Raw genomic sequence first — 19,513 nt, forward strand, 5'->3', positions numbered from 1 at the left:
CAAGTCACCTTGACTCATCCCTCTTGCAAGTCTCCACAAAAGTCAGTCAGTTGCCTGGACCTGGATTCTAAATATCTCTTTTGCTCTCAATTCCCATGACCACAACCTCATTACTGTCTAAGTAATCTCTCTGAGAACAGCTCTGTTCATCTTCAGTTCTCTACTTAAAACTTTCAAGGAAGTGGGGATAAGGTGGCGTAGGAAGCTCTAGCATTCATCCCTCCACCAGAATAACTATTAAACAGGCAGGAACTGTCTGAATAAATTATTTTGAATTTTTGGATTCCAGTAGAATGCTGTACAGCATCCAGGGAAGAGCAAGATGAAGTAGCTGGTAAATTATTCTCTCCACAGTGGTTACTGGTGCTCAATCCCCACTCTGAGGCAGGCAGCAGTGGGGTGTAGGCCCTGGCATAACTTGCTGCTGCCAGAAAGGGGCATAAAATCCAGTTCCTCAAGACTGAGGCAGGGAGTAGTTCCAATGATGGATCACTGCTTTTTTCATAAGCCACTTAGGAATGATGGGGGCCTGGCTCTGAGGGTGAACATTGTTTCAACCCACCCTGGACAAAGAGAAGACTTAAAGATGGTATGGTTACTTAGACCTGTGGAGGACAGTTGCACTTGCTAGTCAGATGCTGAGTCAAAAATGTACAGCTTTGGGGAGCCATGAAAGAAGTTCTTGGTGCCCTTCCTGGTCGCTCCTTGACTTCCCTCCCCAGGGCAGTCTGGAGTCAGTCAGCACTCCCTTTGTGGGTCCCTGGCTTTGGTGTGGCTAGAAAAGACTGACTTGAGAAATTGCTTTCTGGAGTGTCTCTCTCCCAGGATTTGCCCTCTAGGCAAAAGAAGCCTGAGACAAGGAAAGCAGTGTAAGAAACAACTGAGGTAGGTGGCCTGGGCCAAGGCTTACCTGCTTTAAGCCCAGCACCTGAGAGAGGGAGAAGGTCTATTTTCTGGAGAGTAGAGATGGCATTCAGACTCCTGTAAACAGGGGAACTCCTAAGCCATTAGCAAGCACAAGCCCAGGAAAAGACATAAGCCCAGAAAAGACAGGGAAGATTCTGTACTTAGCATTCGCCTTGGGCTGACTTTCCTGATAAGAGGGATGATCTCTACGGAGAGTCAATTTGCAGAGATGGGGGAAGATGTTTTTTTTTGCTTAGGTTTGCTTCGTCTTGTTAGCTCTGGACACTCAAGAAAATCTCTATCATATCACCAACTGGATATAAATTCAGAAACAGATACCTCAGAAAATAAATCCTAGAGTTAACATTTTAAAATGTTAAAATGTACACTAAGCAAAAGATCACAAGACAAAGAATCAGGAAATGATGGCCCAGCCAAACAATAAGGATAAAAATCCAGAAAATATCAATGAAGAAGACCAGACCCTGGACATACCAAACAAAGACTTTAAAAATAGTCTTCTAATGCTCAAGGAGGTAAAGGAAAATAGAGAGAAAGAACTATAGGATATCAGGAAAACAATGAATAAGCAATAGGATACTTTCAATAAAGAGATAGAAATTTTAAAAAGGAACCCAACAGAGCTACTGGAGTTGAAGACCAAAATAACTGAAACAAAGGGTTTCAACAGCAGATTGGAGTTGGTGGTAGAATCAGAGAACTCAAGGACAAGACAATTGAAATGAATCAGGCTAAGGAACAGAAAGAAAAAGGAATTTTAAAGATTGAAAATATCCCAGCAGACTTCATAGATATCATACAAGCATATAATGTACCAATATATACATTATGGGAGTCCCTGAAGGAGAAGAATTAGAAGAAGGAGCAGATGGAATAATCAAATAAATAATGAAAGAAAACTTCTCAAACTTCTCAAAAGACAAGAATACTTACATTGAAGATGGCCAGAGAACAGTAAACAGGATAAACTGAAGGAAATTATGCCCCATCTCATACTGACCACCTGTCAAGTGCAAAGGACAAGAAAAGAGTTCTAAAAGCTACAAGAGAAAAGCAATGAGTTATACACAAGGGAGTCTCCATTAGATTAAGTGCCAATTTCTCATTAGAAACCATGAAGAAAAAAAGGCAGTTGAAAAAATACTTAAAAGTGCAAAAAAACAAACGAACAACAATAACAACAACAACAACAACACAACAACTGCCAACCAAGATTTTTATATCTGGCAAGACTTTCTAGCAAAAATGAGTGATCGACTAAGATATTCCTAAATAAACAAAACCAGAGCGAATTCGTCACCACTAGACCTGCCCTATTAGCAACTAAAGGGAGCTCTTCAGACTGAAAGGAAAGGAAACTAGACAGGGATTCAAAGAGGCATAAATAAATAAAGACTTCTGATACAGGTAACCATTTGGGTAATTACAATGCTAGTACTACTGTACTATATTGCATTTTTTGGTATGTAACTCCACTTCATACTACCTACAAGTGCTAAAATGCAAATACAGAAAAAAACATGATAAATCTGTGGTATTGGACACACAATATATAAAGATACAATTTCTAACAAGTAGAAAAAGGGTGGGGGGACAGGAGAGGTATAGGAACAGTTTATGTGTATGTTATTGAAGTTAAGTTGGTATAAAATCAAATCAAATATGATTGTTACACATTGAGGATGCTAAATTTTAACCCCATGGTAATTACAAGGAAAACATATGAAAGACATATCCAGGTAGAAATGAGAAGGGATTCAATATGGTACAATGCCAAAAAAAAAAAAAAAAAAAAAAATCAACAAGGAATTAGGCATTAACAGGATTGGGGGACAAAAGGGCTATAACACTTACAAAGACAAAACAGCAAATGGCAGAATAAAGTCCTGAATTATCATAAGTGACTTTATTTTTTAAAGATTTATTTGTCCCCCTCCCCCTTGTCTTCTCTCTGTGTCCATTCACTGTGTGTTCTTCTGTCTGCTTGTCTTCTCTTTAGGCAGCGTTGGGAACTGATCCTGGGACCTTCTGGAGTGGGAAAGAGGTGCTCAATCTCTTGTGCCACTCCATCGCCCTGGTCTGCTGCATTTCTTATTGTCTCTCCTCTGTGTCTCTTTTTGTTACATCATCTTGCTGCACCGGCTCTCCGCTTGGGCCAGCTTGCTGCACAGGCCAGCACTCCTGTGCAGGCCAGCACTCCTGCGCAGGTCAGCACTTCTGCGCAGGCCAGCTTGCCGCATGGGCCAGCACTCTGTGTGGGCCAGCTTTCTTCTCGGGCCAGCTTGCCTTCACCAGAAGGCCCCAGGAAACGAACCCTGGACTTCTCATATGGTAGACAGGAGCCCAATTGCTTGAACTACATTTGCTTCCTGAGTAGTGACTTCAAATGTAAATGGATTAAACCCTCTAGTCAAAAGGCAGAGATTGGCAAAATGGATAAAAAAGCAGGGCCCAACTACATGCTCTCTGCAAGAGACTCACCTTGAATTCAAAGACATAAGCAGGATGAAAACGAAAGGATGGAAAAAATACACCATGCGAATAGTAACCAAAAGAGAGCTTGGGGTATCTATACTGATATCAGACGAAGCAGACCTTAAGTCAAAAACTGTTATGAGGAAAAGAGATGGTCACTATAAACTGATAAAGAGGTCAATTCAACAAGAAGGCATAATAATTATAAGTATATACGCACCTAACAGCAGAGTCCCCAAATACATGAAACAAATACTGACAGATTGGAAGGGAAAAATAGCTCTGAATTAATAGTAGGAGACTTTACAACATCACTTTCAATTATGGATAGAACATCTAGACTGCAGATCAGTAAGGAAATAGAAGACTTGAAAGGTACTCTAAACCAACTAGACCTAACAGACATATATTGAACACTTCACCCAACACAAGAATATACATTCTTCTCAAGTGCAAGTGGATCATTCTCTAGATAGACCATACCTTAGGTCAAGAAACAAGGCTCAATAAATTAAAAAATATTAAAATCATCATACAATGTTCTCTGACCACAATGAAATGAAGTTAGAAATCAATAAAAGAGGAAGAAATGGAAAATTCACAAATATGTAGAAATTAAACAATGTGGTTTTTTTTAAACAATTTTTTCTCTCCTCTTCCCGCCCCCACCCCATTGTCTGCTCTCAGTGCCCATTCGCTGTGTGTTCTTCTGTGTCTACTTGCATTCTTGTCAGTGGCACCAGGAATCTGTATCTCTTTTTGTTGTGTCATCTTGGTGTGTCAGATATCCTTGTGTGCAGCACCACTCCTGGGCAGGCTGTGTTTTTTTTTTTCACATGGGCAGCTCTCCTTGTAGGGTGTACTCCTTGCATGTGAGGCTCCCCTATGTGATGGACAGCCCTGTGTGGCATGGCACTCCTTGCGTGCATCAGCACTGCACGTGGGCCAGCTCACCACATGGGATTGAACCCTGGACCTCCCGTATGGTAGGTGGATGCTCTATCAGTTGAGCCAAAACTGCTTCCCAAACTATGTGTTCTTAACCAATGGATTGAGGAGGAAATCAGAAGTGATATTAGGAAATATCTTGAGGTGAATGAAAATAATATATATGAAAACTTATGGGATGTAGCAAAGGCAGTGCTGTAAGGGAAATTTATAGCTCTAGAGGCTTACCTAAAAAAGAAAGATTTCAAATCAGAGCCCTGGCCTCAAAATCGGAAGAACTAAAAAAAGAAGAGCACAGTAAACCCAAAGCAAGCAGAAGGAAGGAAATAAAGATTACAGCAGAGATAAAAGAAATAGAGGATAAAAAAACCATAGAGTGAATCAACAAAATCAAAAGTTGGTTTTTTGGAAAGATCAACAAAATGAACAAATATTTAGCTAGACCAATGAAGAAAAAAAAATCAGAAATGAAATGGGGGACATGACCAGTTCCACTGAAATAAAAAGGACTACAAGAGGATACTATGAACATCTGTATGCCAAATTACATAACGTAGATGAAATGGACAAATTCCTAGAAACTCACAGTCTACCTACACTGACTCAAGAAGAAACAAATTTCAACAAACCAAAAACTAGTAAATACATTAAATCAGCAATCAAAAGCCCAGGATCAGATGGCTTCACAAGGGAATTTTACAAAACATTCCAAGAATTACCACTAATTCTGCCCAAACTCTTTCAAAACACTGAAGAGGAGCTAGGAAGTAAACATCACCCTCATACCTAAGCCAGATAAAGATACTACAATAAAAGAAAAATATAGACCAATATGTCTTATGAACATAGATGCAAAAATCCTCAGCAAATTACTAGCAAATCAAATCCAGCAGTGCATTAAAATATACAACATGATCAAGTGGGATTTATCCCAGTTTGGCAAGGATGGTTCAACACAAGAAGATCAATTAATATAATACACTACGTTAATAGAATGACAGAAAAACAAACACGTGGTCATTTCAATTGATGCAAAAAAGGCTATTGACAAAATACAGCACTGCTTCTTAATGAAAATACTTAGAAAACCAGGAATAAAAGAAAAGGTCCTTATCTTGATAAAGGGTACATATGCCCTTTATCATCCTACTTAATGGTGAAAGACTGAGAGCTTTCCCTCTAGGATCAGGAACAAGGCAAGGATGGCCACAGTCTCCACTTTTATTCAGCATTGTATTGGAAGCTCTTGCCAGGCATCCAAACTAGAAGGGAAGAAGTAAAACTTTACCTATTTGCAGATGACATGATCCTATATGCATAAAAACCCACAACAAAGCTCCTAGAGCTAATAAATGAATTCAGCAAAGTAGCAGATTACAAAATAACACCCCCAAAATTAGTAATGTTTCTATATACTAGCAATGAATAATGAGAAGAAGAAATCAAGAAAAAAAATTGCATTTACATTAGCAATGAAAAGAATAAAATATCAGGAAGCAGACTTGGCCCAGTGGATAGGGCATCCGTCTACCACATGGAAGGTCCCCAGTTCAAACCCCGGGCACCTCCTTGACCCATGTGGAGCTGGTCCATGTGCAGTGCTGATGTGCGCAAGGAGTGCCCTGCCACGCAGGGGTGTCCCCTGTGTACGGGAGCCCCATGTGCAAGGAGTGTGCCCTGTAAGGAGAGCCGGCCAGCGCAAAAGAAAGTGCAGCCTGCGTGGGAATGGTGCCGCACACACGGAGAGCTGACACAGCAAGATGACATAACAAAAAAGAAACACAGATTCCTGAGCCGCTGACAACAACAGAAGTGGACAAAAAGAAGAACACGCAGCAAATAGACACAGAGAACAGACAACTGTGGTGAGGGGGGAGGGGAGAGAAATAAATAAATAAATCTTTAAAAAAATATATATCTAGGGATATATCAAACAAAGGATATAAAGGATTTGTACACAGAAAACTCCAAACCATTGCTAAAAGAAATTAAAAACCTAAATAAATGGAAGGACATTCCACATACATGGGTTGGAAGATTAAATACTGTTGGCAAATTTACCCAAAGTGAGTTACAGATTCTATGCAATCTCAATAAAAATTCCAACAGCCTTCTTTGCAGAAACAGAAAAGCCAATCATCAAATTTATATGGAAGGACAAGGGATTCTTGAAAAAGAAAGAGTGAAGTGGGAGGACTCATACTTATTGATCTTAGAAATTGTTACAAAGCCACAGTTGTCAAAATAGCATGTTCTTGGCACAAGGATCCACTAGGATCAAATTGAGACCTCACAAATCAGTCCTCACAATTATGGTCAACTGATTTTTGCCAACAGGGCAAAAACCACTCAATTGGGAAAAAATTGTCTGTTTAACAAAGGGTGTTGAGAAACCCAGATGTCCATAAGTAAGTGAATGAAAGTTGGCCTCTATATCAAACCATATGTAAAAATAAATTCAAAATGGATCATAGACCAAATATAAGAGTCAGAAATATAAAACTCCTGGAAGAAAATTTAGGGAAGCATCAGGACCTTGTGTTAGGCAATGGTCTCTTAGCCTTTCACTTCAAGTACAAGCAACAAAAGAATAAAATAGGTAAATGTAACCTTCCTGAAATTAAAAACTTTCATGCCTCGAAAGACTTTATCATGAAAGTAAAATGACAACTTACCCAAAGGGAGAAACTATTTGGAAACCACATATCCAATAAGGATTTAATACCTAGAATATATAAAGAAATGCTTCAACTCAACAACAAAAAGACAAACAACCCAATTAAAAATAGACAAAATACTTGAATAGATATTTCTCTACACAAGATATAGGAATGGCCAAAAGCACCTGAAAAGATGCTCAATATCATTAACCATTAGGGAAATGTCAACCCAAACCACAATGAGATACCATTTCACACCCACTAGAATGGCTACTATTAAAAAAAAAAACTCAGAAAATTACAAGTGTTGGAGAGGATGTGGAGAAGTAGGAACACTCATTCAATGCTGGTGGTAATGTAAAAAGGTGCATCTGCTGTGTAAGACAGCAGAAAGTTTAAGTATAGAATTATTATATGACCTGGCAGCCCTACTTCTAGGTATACACTGAAAAGAATTGAAAGCAGGAACTTGAACATATATTTGCACACCAATGTTCGTAGCGGCATTATTTACAATTGCCAAAGGATCAAAGCAGTCCAAGTGCCCATCAACTGATGACTGGATAAATAAAATGTGTGTGTATATACACACACATACATGTACAGTGCAACATTATTCAGCTGTAAAAAGAAATTAAGTTCTGGGACAACCAGCAAGATGGTGGCATAGTAAGGAGTTCCTAGAGTCTGCTCCTGCTACAGGGCAATTAGTAATCACCCAGAGCTATCTAAAGCACCTTTCTGGGGCTCCAGGAGACCAGAAGAGCATCCTGCAATGTCCTTGAAAGAAGGGAAGGAATGACTTCCCATTTGCAGAGAAGATTTGAGAATAGAGCATTCCATGCCATGGAGGCCAGTGCTTATCCTCTGCTGGAGGCACAAGCACTTGGGGAATTATTCCATGGCTGGAACTAGAAGCTCTGTTTCCCAAAAATGGGAGAGGAATAGATGGTTGGGCACCAACTTCAGCTACTGATTAGTAAATTCAGCAGGCTAAAGTATAATCCTAAGAACGGCTAAAGTTTGAACCTGTCCAAGTCAGAAACAGGCTGGTAGCTGCCATTTTAACTCTGTCCCTGGCATGAGTGGAAGTGGGGTGGACTTAAAATCATAGAGAATGGTAGGGACCAGTTTCTTTCCATCCAGATTGGATTGCAGGTCTAGCCTAAACCCCAGCCCCACCTCCAGCAGGGAGGAAGTTGGGGGAACCTGTAGCAGCCTCCCTGGGTTACTGAAGGTACATTTGGCTGGCACAGACTGAATAATCAGAAGTCTACAGGGGCAACTGTGGTCATTTTGGACCCACAAAGCATAAATTGCTGCCCACTCCTGCAGCTCCATCTCCACCCCAGGCAGGGGAGAAAGGGGTGTGAAACTTCATCAGTGTCTCTGAGTAACTATAGTCTAGGCCTGCATGACTTGATTACACATGGCTGTGGCTCTGTCCTTACCTGTGGCAAAGGAAAAAGGTGGGAGAAGCTTCATCAGTCCCTGGGCAAAACAGGCAGCTTGAGCCTCCACAGCTTACAGTACCAACTACGTGCTTGGCTCCTACTGCATAACCAGCAAGGAAGAAAAGGCAAGAAAGCCCTAAAATAAGGAGAGAAACTGCACCCAGAATAAATCTCTAGTAAGCAAGATACCAAGACACCAACAAAAGATTATAATCCATACCAAGAAACAGGAAGCTATGGCCCAGTTAAAAGAACAAGATAAGCCTCCAGATGACATAAGGAGTTGAGAGAACTAATCATTGGTGTTCAAACAAATCTTAATAAATGCAGTGGATGGCTAAAGAGATTAAGGGTATAAAGAAGACACTGGGGGAAACGGATAGGCTCAAACAACTGGGCTCCCATCTACCATATAGGAGGTCCAGGGTTCAATGCCCAGGGCCTCTTGGTGAGGGCAAGCTGGCCCATGTGGAGTACCAGCCCATGCAGGAATGCCGCCCCGTGCAGGAGTGCTGCCCTGTGTGGGAATACTACCTAGTGCAGGGAAGTGACCCCGTGCAGGTGTGCCAGCCAACGTGGAGAGCTGGCACAGCAAGATGATGCAACAAGAGACACAGAGGAGAGAAAGTAAGAAGACATAGCAGAACAGGGAGTTGAGGTGGTGCAAGAGAATAATCGCCTCTCTCCCACTCTGGAAGGTCCCAGGATCAGTTCCCAGAGCTGCCTAATGAGAATACAAGCAGATACAGAGGAACACAGAGCGAATGGACACAGAGAGCAGACAAAGGGGGTATGGGGGGAACGGGACGGGGGAGAAATATATAAAATAAATCTAAAAAAATAAAGATGCTGGATGAGCACGAAGAAGAATTTGAAAGCATACACAGAAAAACACCAGATATTATGGGAATGAAAGGCACAAAAAACGAAATAAAAATATACTGGAGGCATATAACAGCAGATTTGAGGAGGCAGAAGGATCAGTAAGCTTGAAAACAGGACCTCCAAAAGCAAACATATAAAAGAACAGATGAAGAAAAGAATGGAAAAAATTGAACAAGGTCTCAGGAAACTAAAAGATAGCAAAAGATATGCAAACATATGTGTCATGGGTGTCCCAGAAGTAAAAGAGAAGGGAAAAGGGGCAGAGGGAATATTTGAAGAAATAATGGTAGAAAATTTCCCAGCTCTTGAAGGACATAGAGAGCTGTGTCCAAGAAGCACAAGGTGCTCCCATCTGAATAAATCCAAATAGACCAACTTTGAGACACATACTAATCAGAATATCAAATGCCAAAGACAAAGAGAATACTGAAAGCAGCAAGATGAAAAAAGCAATGTATAACTATAAGGGATACTCAATAAGATTAAGTGCTGAGTTCTTACCAGAAACCACAGAGGCCAGAAGACAGTGGTATAATATATTTAAGATACTGCAAGAGAAAAACTTCCAGTCAAGAATCTTATATCTGGCAAGATAGTCTTTCAAAATAAGAGTGAGTTAAGAATATTCAGATAAAGAGAAACAGTAAGTTTATAACCAAGAGCCTGGCTTTGCAAGAAATATTAAAGGGTATGATATAGTCTGAAAAGATAAGACAGGAGAGAGAGTCTTTGAAGAGACTCTAGATATGAAGATTACATCAGTAAAAGTTACTAAAAGTCTCAAAAAAGTGATGAAAATAAAATATGACAGATAAAACCCAAAGGTCAAATGGGTGAAATAACCACCTTTACAGTAATAAGAGTGACTGTTAATAGATTAAACTCCCAATCATAAGACATAGAATGGTGGAATGGGTAAGAAAAATATGAGCCACCTATATACTGTCTGCAAGAGATATGTCTCATCTTAGACCCAAGGATACGAGTAGATTGAAAGTGAAAAGGCTGGAAAAAGACATTCCATGCATGCAGTAACCAAAAAACAAAAACCAAAAAAACAAACCAGAGTAGCTATACTTATATCAGATGAAATAGACTTTAAAAGACACCAGTGGGGGGAAGCAGATGTGGCTAAAGTGATAGGGCCTCCACCTACCATATGGGAGGACCCAGGTTCTATCCCTGAGGCTTCCTGGTGAAAAAGAAGAGAAAGCATACTTGCGCAGTGAGCTGAGTGCCCGTGTGTTGAGCTGAGTGCCCATATGGCGAGCTGAGTGCCCGCATAACAAGCCAAGTGCCCATATGAGTGCCCATCGGTGAGCTGAGTGCCCACACGGTGAGCTGAGTGCCCACGAGTGCCCATGTGGCAAGCCAGTGCCCGCACAGAGACCCAAGTGCCCACATGATGAGCCAGTGCCTGCGCAAGTGAGTCATGAAGCAAGATGATGACGCAACAAAAGAGAGATGAAAGGGAGAGTCAAAGTGAAGTACAGCAGAGAACAGGAACTGAGATGGTGCAATTGACAGGAATTCTCTCTCTACATCAGAGGTCCCCAGGATTGAATCCTAGTGAATCCTAGAATCCAAGAAGAGAAGACAAAAAGAGAAATAGATACAGAAGATCACACAGTGAATGGAAAAAGATAGCAAAAATAGCAGAGCAGGGAAGGGTGAAGGGTAGGGGTAGGAGAAGGAAAAAAAAGACACCAGTGGGAAGCAGAAGTGGTTCGACCAACTGGGTACCTGCCTACCACATGGGATGTCCCAGATTTGGGTCCCAGTGCCTCCTAAAGAAGACAAGCAGATGCCCGCACCCACCACAAAGAGTAAGATGTCTGTACCCGCCACAAAGAGCTAGACACCACACCCCCCTACAACGAGCTAGATGCCAAACCCCACCAGGAGGAAGAGCAGGTGCCTAAATAAGCAGATGTCACAGGCCAGCAGAGGCTGCAGCCCATGGGGAGCAGATAGGGCTCAAGCTTTTGGATACTTGCTTCCCATGTGAGAGGTCCTGGGTTCAGTTTCTGGTGCCTCCTGGAAAAGGTGAGCAAACAATAAGCAGACAGACAAGAGAACGATCTAGAGGAGGGGGGATAAATTTTTAAAAATAAATAAGGTAAATAAATAAATCTTTTTAAAAAAGACACTAGTAATGCGCAATCTGAGGAGGAAGTCTGGAGAAAAAATTCCATTTACAATAGTGACTAAAAGAATCAAATAGTTAGGAATAAATTTAACCAACAATGTAAAGCACTTGTATTCAGAAAACTACAGTGCATTGTTAAAAGAAATTAAAAAGACCTAAATAATTGGAAGAATATTCTATGCTCATGGATCGGAAGACTAAATATCATTAAAATGTCCATTCTACCAAAAATGATACACAGACTCAATGCAATCCCATTAAAAATTTTGGAAATAAATGGAAAATATGATTATCAAATTTATATGGAAGGGTAAGGGACCCCAATTAGCCATAAAAACCTTAAAAAGGAAAAGCAAAGTTGGAGGACTCTCACTTCTAAACTTTAACTCATATTACCAGCTACAGTGGTAAAAACAGGATGGTACTAGCATACAGACAGACAAATAGACCAGTGGAACCAAACTGATGGCTCAGAAACAGACCCTCATATCTATGATCAGACAATTTTTGACAAGCCTGTAAAACTTACCCAGCTCAGGCAGAATAGTCCATTCAACAAATGGTGCTGAGAATTGGATGTCCACAGCCAAAAGAAAAAGGACCCCTATCTCACACCTTAAACAAAAATTGACTCAAAATGGATCAAAAACCTAAATATAAAAGCAAGAATCATAAAATTTCTAGATGAAAATGTAGGAAAACATCTTCAAGGCCTGGTGGTAGGTGGTAGATTCTTAAAGGCAAAAGAGGAGGACTGAGATGGACTATTGATGTTTAATGTATGTAGAAGTTTTAATTAACTTTACTGTAAAAGTGTGGAAATGTATAGTTAATGGTAACACATTATAGTGAGTAACAGCTGGTTTATAAAAGGGAATGTGGCTGGAAAGACTAGTCTAGGGATATAAATGTCAACTGAAAAAAAGCTAGAGAAAAATTTAGGGAATGAATAACATAATAAACCCAGAGGTGGATGAGAATTGTGGTTGATGGTACAGATCCAAGAAAGTCCTGTGTGAGCTAGAGCAGATTTATATCACTATTACATGGTGGTGGGAATGTGGAGAATGAGAAAACTACAACTCGAGTGACCTATGGACTGTGTTTAACAGCAATACTGTAATATTCATGCATCTGTGCCAGAGATGTACTGTGTTGATAATGGCGGAGTATGGAAAAAGTTTGCCAAATGTACACTATGGACCATGGTTAGTGGTAACCGTTTGATGATATTGTCTCAATCTGTAACAAATGTTCCACCATGGTGTGGTGTGTTGATAAAGAGGAGTTGCATGGGAATTCTGCACATGTGCATGATTGTTTTGTAAGTTCACAATTTCTGTAATAAAAATATATTTTAAAAAATAATAATAGGGTGGGTTGGGGGGAAATACACCAAATGTAAGATACTTTGGTTAGTAGTAATATTTAGTGGCTGCTCTTTAATCGTTAGTTAAAAGTGTTTCACAACAATGCAAGGTATTGGTGATGAGTTATGAGAGCCCTGTATGTTACATATGTTTGTTTTGTAAGCTTACTACTATTAGTATACACTTATTATTTATGTGTGTTTATGTATGAGTGATATACTTCAATAATCTTTTTTAAAAAAGGAAATAAGTTTTGATACATGTGACAACACAGATGAACCCTGAAGACATCATGCTGAGTGAAATAAGCCAGACACAAAAGGAGAAATATGTAAGATTTCACTGATATAAATAATTAGAATAAGCAAACTCCTAGAGTCAGAATCTAGAATATAGTTTATCAGGGGAATGGGTGGGAAGTAAGGAATAGGGAGTTAAGGTTTAAATTGTTCAGTGTTTCTATTTGGGATGATGGAAAAGTTTTGGTGGTGATAGTAGCACAACATTGCGAATGTAATTAAGAGCACCAAATCATATATTTGAATGTGATTGAAAGGGAAACTTTCAGGTTTTATATATATATATAACTAAAATAACATTTTAAAAAACTTATATTCAAAATGCTATATAAAAATAACAAAAATGTCTGATATGGAAAAAAACTTTCAAGGAGTTAAACTGTGGAAAAAAATGGGGGAAAGGTAAAGCAAATAAGCCTTATTAGCTGGAGATTTGAGGCCCTAATCTTTCCTTTCTTCCGTGATCCACCCACCATAATCAGAAGACTCCCACCCTCCTAGTCAAATGTTCTTTCTACCTCTTTTTAACACATGTGTATCTGTATCTCTCTTTCTTATCTGCAGTGTAGTTATTAGCATTCAGGTTTTGTCTCCAGTACTAGAGATCACAGAGTCTTGTCTTATTCACCTTAAAACACAGTGCTTTAAAACACAACAGTTGCTCAATGAATTATTTGACATTGAATAATGAAATATGAACTCAATTCCTGCCCACAGCAACCACTCTTTTGCCCACCATAAAATGTATGGGAAGATTTCTGTTATTTGTGTGTTTGAATTACCTCCATCTGCTTCTCTCTGCCTCAACTATTCCATTCCCTTGAAAGGAACGTCATGTGTGGGGTATGATTTAGAGGAGAGATTCTTGCAAAGTTAGCCATCACTTTGGATTTATAGAACTTCTGGTTACTGATTGTTTCTGGGCATATCATCGTGTTCTGTAACCACTCTGGTCTTCTGCTGGCTGTAAAGTGGGGCCTGAAGGTGACTTTCTGCCCTCCTGAGTATTTCTGGCAATTTAGAGCCAAAGCATCTATGACAGAAAGTTCCCTCAGCAGAACAGATGCACTCACGGAACAAAGTTCCTTTAGGAAAACAGAGGTAGACAGTTCCAGAGATTGAATCTGTCCTTAACCATAGCCTAATCAATCTCAGTGGATAGTTCCCTTTTAAATAGAAATGATTCCTATGGCCAGTATGATGTAGAAATTGGGTAATAAGAATTTAAGAGGATAAGTCCGTCTCAAGACTTTAGCATGGCAGCAGTTCTTGGTGTATGATGGAGACTGGGCTGTTTGTTGGGATGTCCATGCAAGAAGCTTTCAGAAGAAGAGGTCAGTCCTGGAGTAAAGCCCATCTCATGAAGAACCAGTGTGGGGGTAGAGGCACCCAAGGCCCTGGGTAGAAGGACCAGGAAGGCAGAAGAGCCTCACCTAGCGGAGTCAGGTAGGCAGGCTACGGTCTGATGCTCATGCAGAGTCTCAGAGGACTAGAGTATCGCAGAGACTCTAAACTCTCCAAAAGCTCTGCAGATACTTCCATTCTTTTGACACCTCTAGGCTTAGCAAAGATACAAATTTTAGTGTAACATTTAGTGAGAAAACCATTTTAGAACTTGTTATTTAGCCATTTCAAGTCTGTAACAGAAAATGGCATTAAATGATAAAGTTTCCCTACCAAATTATATAATGTTAAGCATTATATTCATAGATGAAAGAAAAACATACCACATTTTGATATGCCTCTTTCAAAATCAGTGACCAACTTCCCTAACATCTCCACTGAATAGATATGATGTTGAGAAGTATTGGGGGGGAATTATAGAATATGCCTACTAATGTTATTCACTGATCTCAATAAAGAGGTTGCACACTTTCAGAGTGTGTAAGTGTAAGCCAGGATCAACATAATAATCTTTGGATTTACCTACAATGCTATTAGTCACTGGCAAGTTATTATATTCTTTTTAAAAAAGATATCTTCAAACTTTTATTGCAATTTCAAAAATAGCAATGTCCCACACAATAGCACAAACGCGTTGCTTTCTAAGGTGAATACTCTTCATGTAGGGGTGCTCATTTGCCTATGATTGCTATAAAGCGAAATTACTGCCTGTGACATCTCATAATTGACAAAGTTGAAGAGTCAAGGTAAAAGCCATTTACATGACTTTTAGTTATACTTCTTCTAAGACTGTCTACAAGAAAATAAACTAACATATGATGCTATTTACTGAAAGGAGAAAAGCAAGAAATAAAAAAGCAGCAACTTTCACGGTTTTTCATTCATCAGTTAAGACACACAAAGCAGCATCTTTTCTCTATAATTTGGTGTCTCCTATGAATAGCATTTTCTCTTTGCTGTTGATTCTGTCCAGTGCAGTTGTTGCTATCATCAGCATCCATTGGTTCAGTTTTGACTCTCATTCCGGCTACTGAATGAGGCAAATCATCAGGCAAAGAAAACAAGCAACTTTGAATCATCTCAACAACTCATTCCAGATGCTCTTGAAACCTCTCAGCTGTTTCAAGGTGTTGACGTTTCTGCACCTCCATCATGACTCTCAGTGTCTCTCTGGCTTGGTGGGGTTGGTATTCACTTGTAAGATGGTGCACATGTACAAAAAGCAGCTTAAGATCTTCTAGCTTCTCTTCTTGTTTCATACTCCCAGTGCTTCTTATCAAAATATCTAAGAGGTCTAAGAAATTAGTAAGAATAGACATACTGAGTTTTCTCAGTTCTTTCTTGTGATCAAACTGCAGAGGATGAAGCCATTCAAGGCCCTGACTTTCCAAAGGGTGGAGATCAGATCATCACATTGGAACTGGTTGCCAAACATCATATAACTGCCTTATATGGGAGGTAGAGGCTTGGGAGCAAGGCCTTCCTGAATATTTTCACTTGTATATTCCCTAATGTACTGTATCAGAGGTAGCAGAAGCACACTCACTTGCTGTGATTTGCTCATTTTGAAAGATCAGGGACTGAGCTCTGGATTTACTCTGTTAACGCCACTGCCACTACAGTCTAAATCCCAAGTTATTATATTCTTAAAAAGTTCATTCTCATAATGAAAAGTACACATTGATTTTTCAAAGTCAATACTTTGTCTTAGTTTTTATTTCCTATTTTTTAACTTTTCTCAAATACCTGAAGTCAAGAATATTATTACTGGTAATACCTAAGTTATGAAAAAGTTATATTTCCAAAGTTTACCAGTAACCTAGGTATTGGAAATTTTTTAAAAAAGATTTTACTTTATTTTATATATATATTTTATATATATATATATATATATATATTATACACACACACACATATCCCTCCCCCAGATGGTTCTCTTGTTTGTCTGCTCATTGTTTGTTCACCTTCACCCAGGAGGCACCAGGAACCAAACGTGGGACCTCCCACATGGATGGTGAGTGCTCCCTGCAGGCTGTGGCGTCTGCTAGCTTGTGGTGTCTGCTCATTTAGGCAACTGCTCGTCGCGGTGGTGCAGCATCTAGCTTACGACAGCAGGTGTGGCATCTAGCTCATTGTGGCAGGTGTGGTATCTTGCTTGTCTTCTTTAGGAGGCACTGGGACACAAACCCTGAACTTCCCATGTGGTAGGTGGGCCCAACTGGTTGAGCCACATCCACTTCCCTAGGTATTGGAAATTGATGAATGTTTTCTCAAAGAGTCAATGCCGTACATAATGGTTAGGTTCTAAAGTCCAGCCATGGCTTTAATCCATAGTGGTGATTTGTGTCCCTGGGGTTGTTACAATACCTGGCACGTGCTAGTCTTTAAAAGTTTGGTGAACAAATGTCCCAATGAATTGACAAATAAATGAAGTGCTGTTCTGAAGGTAAATAATTATTGAAAACTAATTACTATAAATAAAAATGTTCCTTTTGATAATGTGTCCCTAGTTCCAGCTTAGCTGCCAAAAACAACCCCTCCTATGGTTCATCCTCTAACTTTGGTGGTCAGATAAGAATTTTTCCCCCAGCTCTTTAAAAACTCTATCAGCTAATCTCGACATTTCCTTATTGCTATTGTGGAGGCCCTAAAAAGAAAGTTAGAGGGGTGAAAAGACAGGGATGAGCAGAGGGAGGAGTGATGCAAGAGTCTGGGGACACTTTCAACAGAGACTATATTAGGGTTGGTCAGTCAATTCCTATGTCACATGCTCAGTATTAGCTTGACCAGGGCAAGGTGAGGAAAGAGACTGGAGTGGGAAGGGTGTCTGGGGAGCAAAAGGGTCCACAGCTTTAAGCAGGTGGGAGAAAAATCCCAAACAGGGGCCAACACTGAGGAAAGGGGTCTTTTAGTAGATACCTATGCAAGGCTACTATCCCCCAGGGGAAAAGCACAATTGCAGAGCAATTAAGTGCAAGGACTCCTGAGCCAGACTTCCTGGGTTTATGTCCCATTCCCCAACTTACTAGTTGTGTTACCTTGGACTAATTACTTAAACACCCTGTGTCCCAGTTTCCCCATATGTAAAATGGGGGAAATGAAAGCATCTACCTCATGGGTTGTTTGGAGGATTAAATTAATTAACCATGTGTGGATACTGTAAGAGTCACATAAGCATTAACTAAACAAACATAGGCACCCACAAATTGCTGGTGACATCTTATACATGTGATGTAAGATTACATCTTATACAGTGATTAAAAACATGTTTAATCTTGAAAACAATATGCCTTTCTATATAGAGTAAGAGGAAAGGAAAGTGAGGGTTATTTATTAAAAATCAATAAAAAACATAGTACTATCTTCAGCTGTTATGATTACTAAATGTTTTTTCACACCAAAAGAAAAAGAAAAAAATGGTGACTAAACTTTGTGCCAAATTACCACTTAGGAATAGGAATTTTTAAAAACGGTACTATGAGATTCTCAATGAGAACTAAGCAAGTTTTACTGAGACTACTTTAGAAGGTATTTTCTTCTAATGGCAAGTATAAAAAATACATCATTCCTGACAATGTTGCACTAAGAAAAACTATTCAAGATGGGTTCTGTTCAAGAGTACATCTCATTTTACTAAGTGAAATAAGGTCATCCTTTTTTTAATTTCAGAAATGTCTTTGCCCAGACAAATGCCAAACGCCATTTAAACCCTTGGTGCATAAATTGCAATAATTCTTTAGACACAAACTTCAGGGTTGGGTTGCCAAGTCTTCATGCTTCCTTTCATGGTTTGCTAACACAAAGAGCTACTAGGGGAAAATGTTTGTTAGATGAAAAGGGTGATGTCACATTAAAGGACTGTGAACTAAGTAATGGTTTGCCTTTGCCCAGTGTTCAAGGATCAGAACAGCTGATTTCCTCTTTTCCTACACAATTGTTTTTCACTTTGTTTTTTTTAAGATTTTAAAATTATTTTATGTTTTTTTTTTTTTGGTATATCACATATTTTTTTTTTCTTCTTTAAAATATTACATTCAAAAAATATGAAGTCCCCATATAACCCCCTTCCACCCCACCCGTCCCACATCAACAACCTCTTCCATCACTGTGGCACATCCACTGCACCTGGCAAATACATTCTGGAGCACTGCTGCAGCACATGGATAGTGGTCCACCCTGTAGTCCATACTCTCCCCCAGTCCACCCAGTGAGCCATGACAGGACACACAACATCCAGCATCCATAAATAAAAGATTGATTAATTTGTGCAGTACCCTATTTGTCTTGTGAAAGAATAGAGCAAGGTTCAGAATATAATATTCAGCTCTCAGGGCTCATTAGAAGTGGAGAATTTCCATGTTTGCAGAGAATCTTTAATAGAAAATACTAATACCTTGGTTTTCCACTAGATCATAGGGCCCAAAGAAGCTTTGTTTATATTTGCCTCAAAATCGAGCAGTTTATGAGCTCTACTACTGGACCTCCTGGTTTTCTCATCCTCCACAGAACAGTCTATTAAATAGCAATATCTGCAAACACAGAGTGGTGACAAAATGTGGCAGATCTGGTCAGAGAGGGTAAAACCACTAAAAACCACTGAAACTACCCAGGACATTTCAGACCAACTGAACCAAGCAATCTAGCAGGTATATGTTATGTCACTGAAATGTTTTACCAAGAAACCATCACAGTCCTTACAATGCAATTAATGTTTTTACATGCAAATAACATATTTTTTCAAACAGGTGATCGAGATATACACAGCATAGTGTTGTGAAGGTTGCACAGAAGAGCTGAGTTCAAGTCTAGTTCCATTACTTAGAAACTGGGTGGTCTTAGGTAACAAGGGATGATAATACCTGCTATTTCTATGTCATAGGATTTTTTAGATCAAATGAGATAATGCATCTGCAAGTGTTTTATAAACTGTTAGGAACTTTTG

General features: G+C 39.5%; 1 protein-coding gene and 1 pseudogene across 5 annotated transcripts in view; both read right to left on the minus strand.

The window, feature by feature from the left end:
* FRMD5 (FERM domain containing 5) overlaps positions 1 to 19,513 on the minus strand; it is a 334,032-nt gene that overhangs the window by 137,089 nt on the left and 177,430 nt on the right. The gene's annotated exons all lie outside the window — the stretch shown is intronic.
* On the minus strand, positions 15,449 to 16,242 carry LOC101430709 (mediator of RNA polymerase II transcription subunit 7-like; annotated as a pseudogene).

Source organism: Dasypus novemcinctus, chromosome 3 (genome assembly GCF_030445035.2).
Source record: "Dasypus novemcinctus isolate mDasNov1 chromosome 3, mDasNov1.1.hap2, whole genome shotgun sequence".
NCBI classification, from domain to species: domain Eukaryota; kingdom Metazoa; phylum Chordata; class Mammalia; order Cingulata; family Dasypodidae; genus Dasypus; species Dasypus novemcinctus.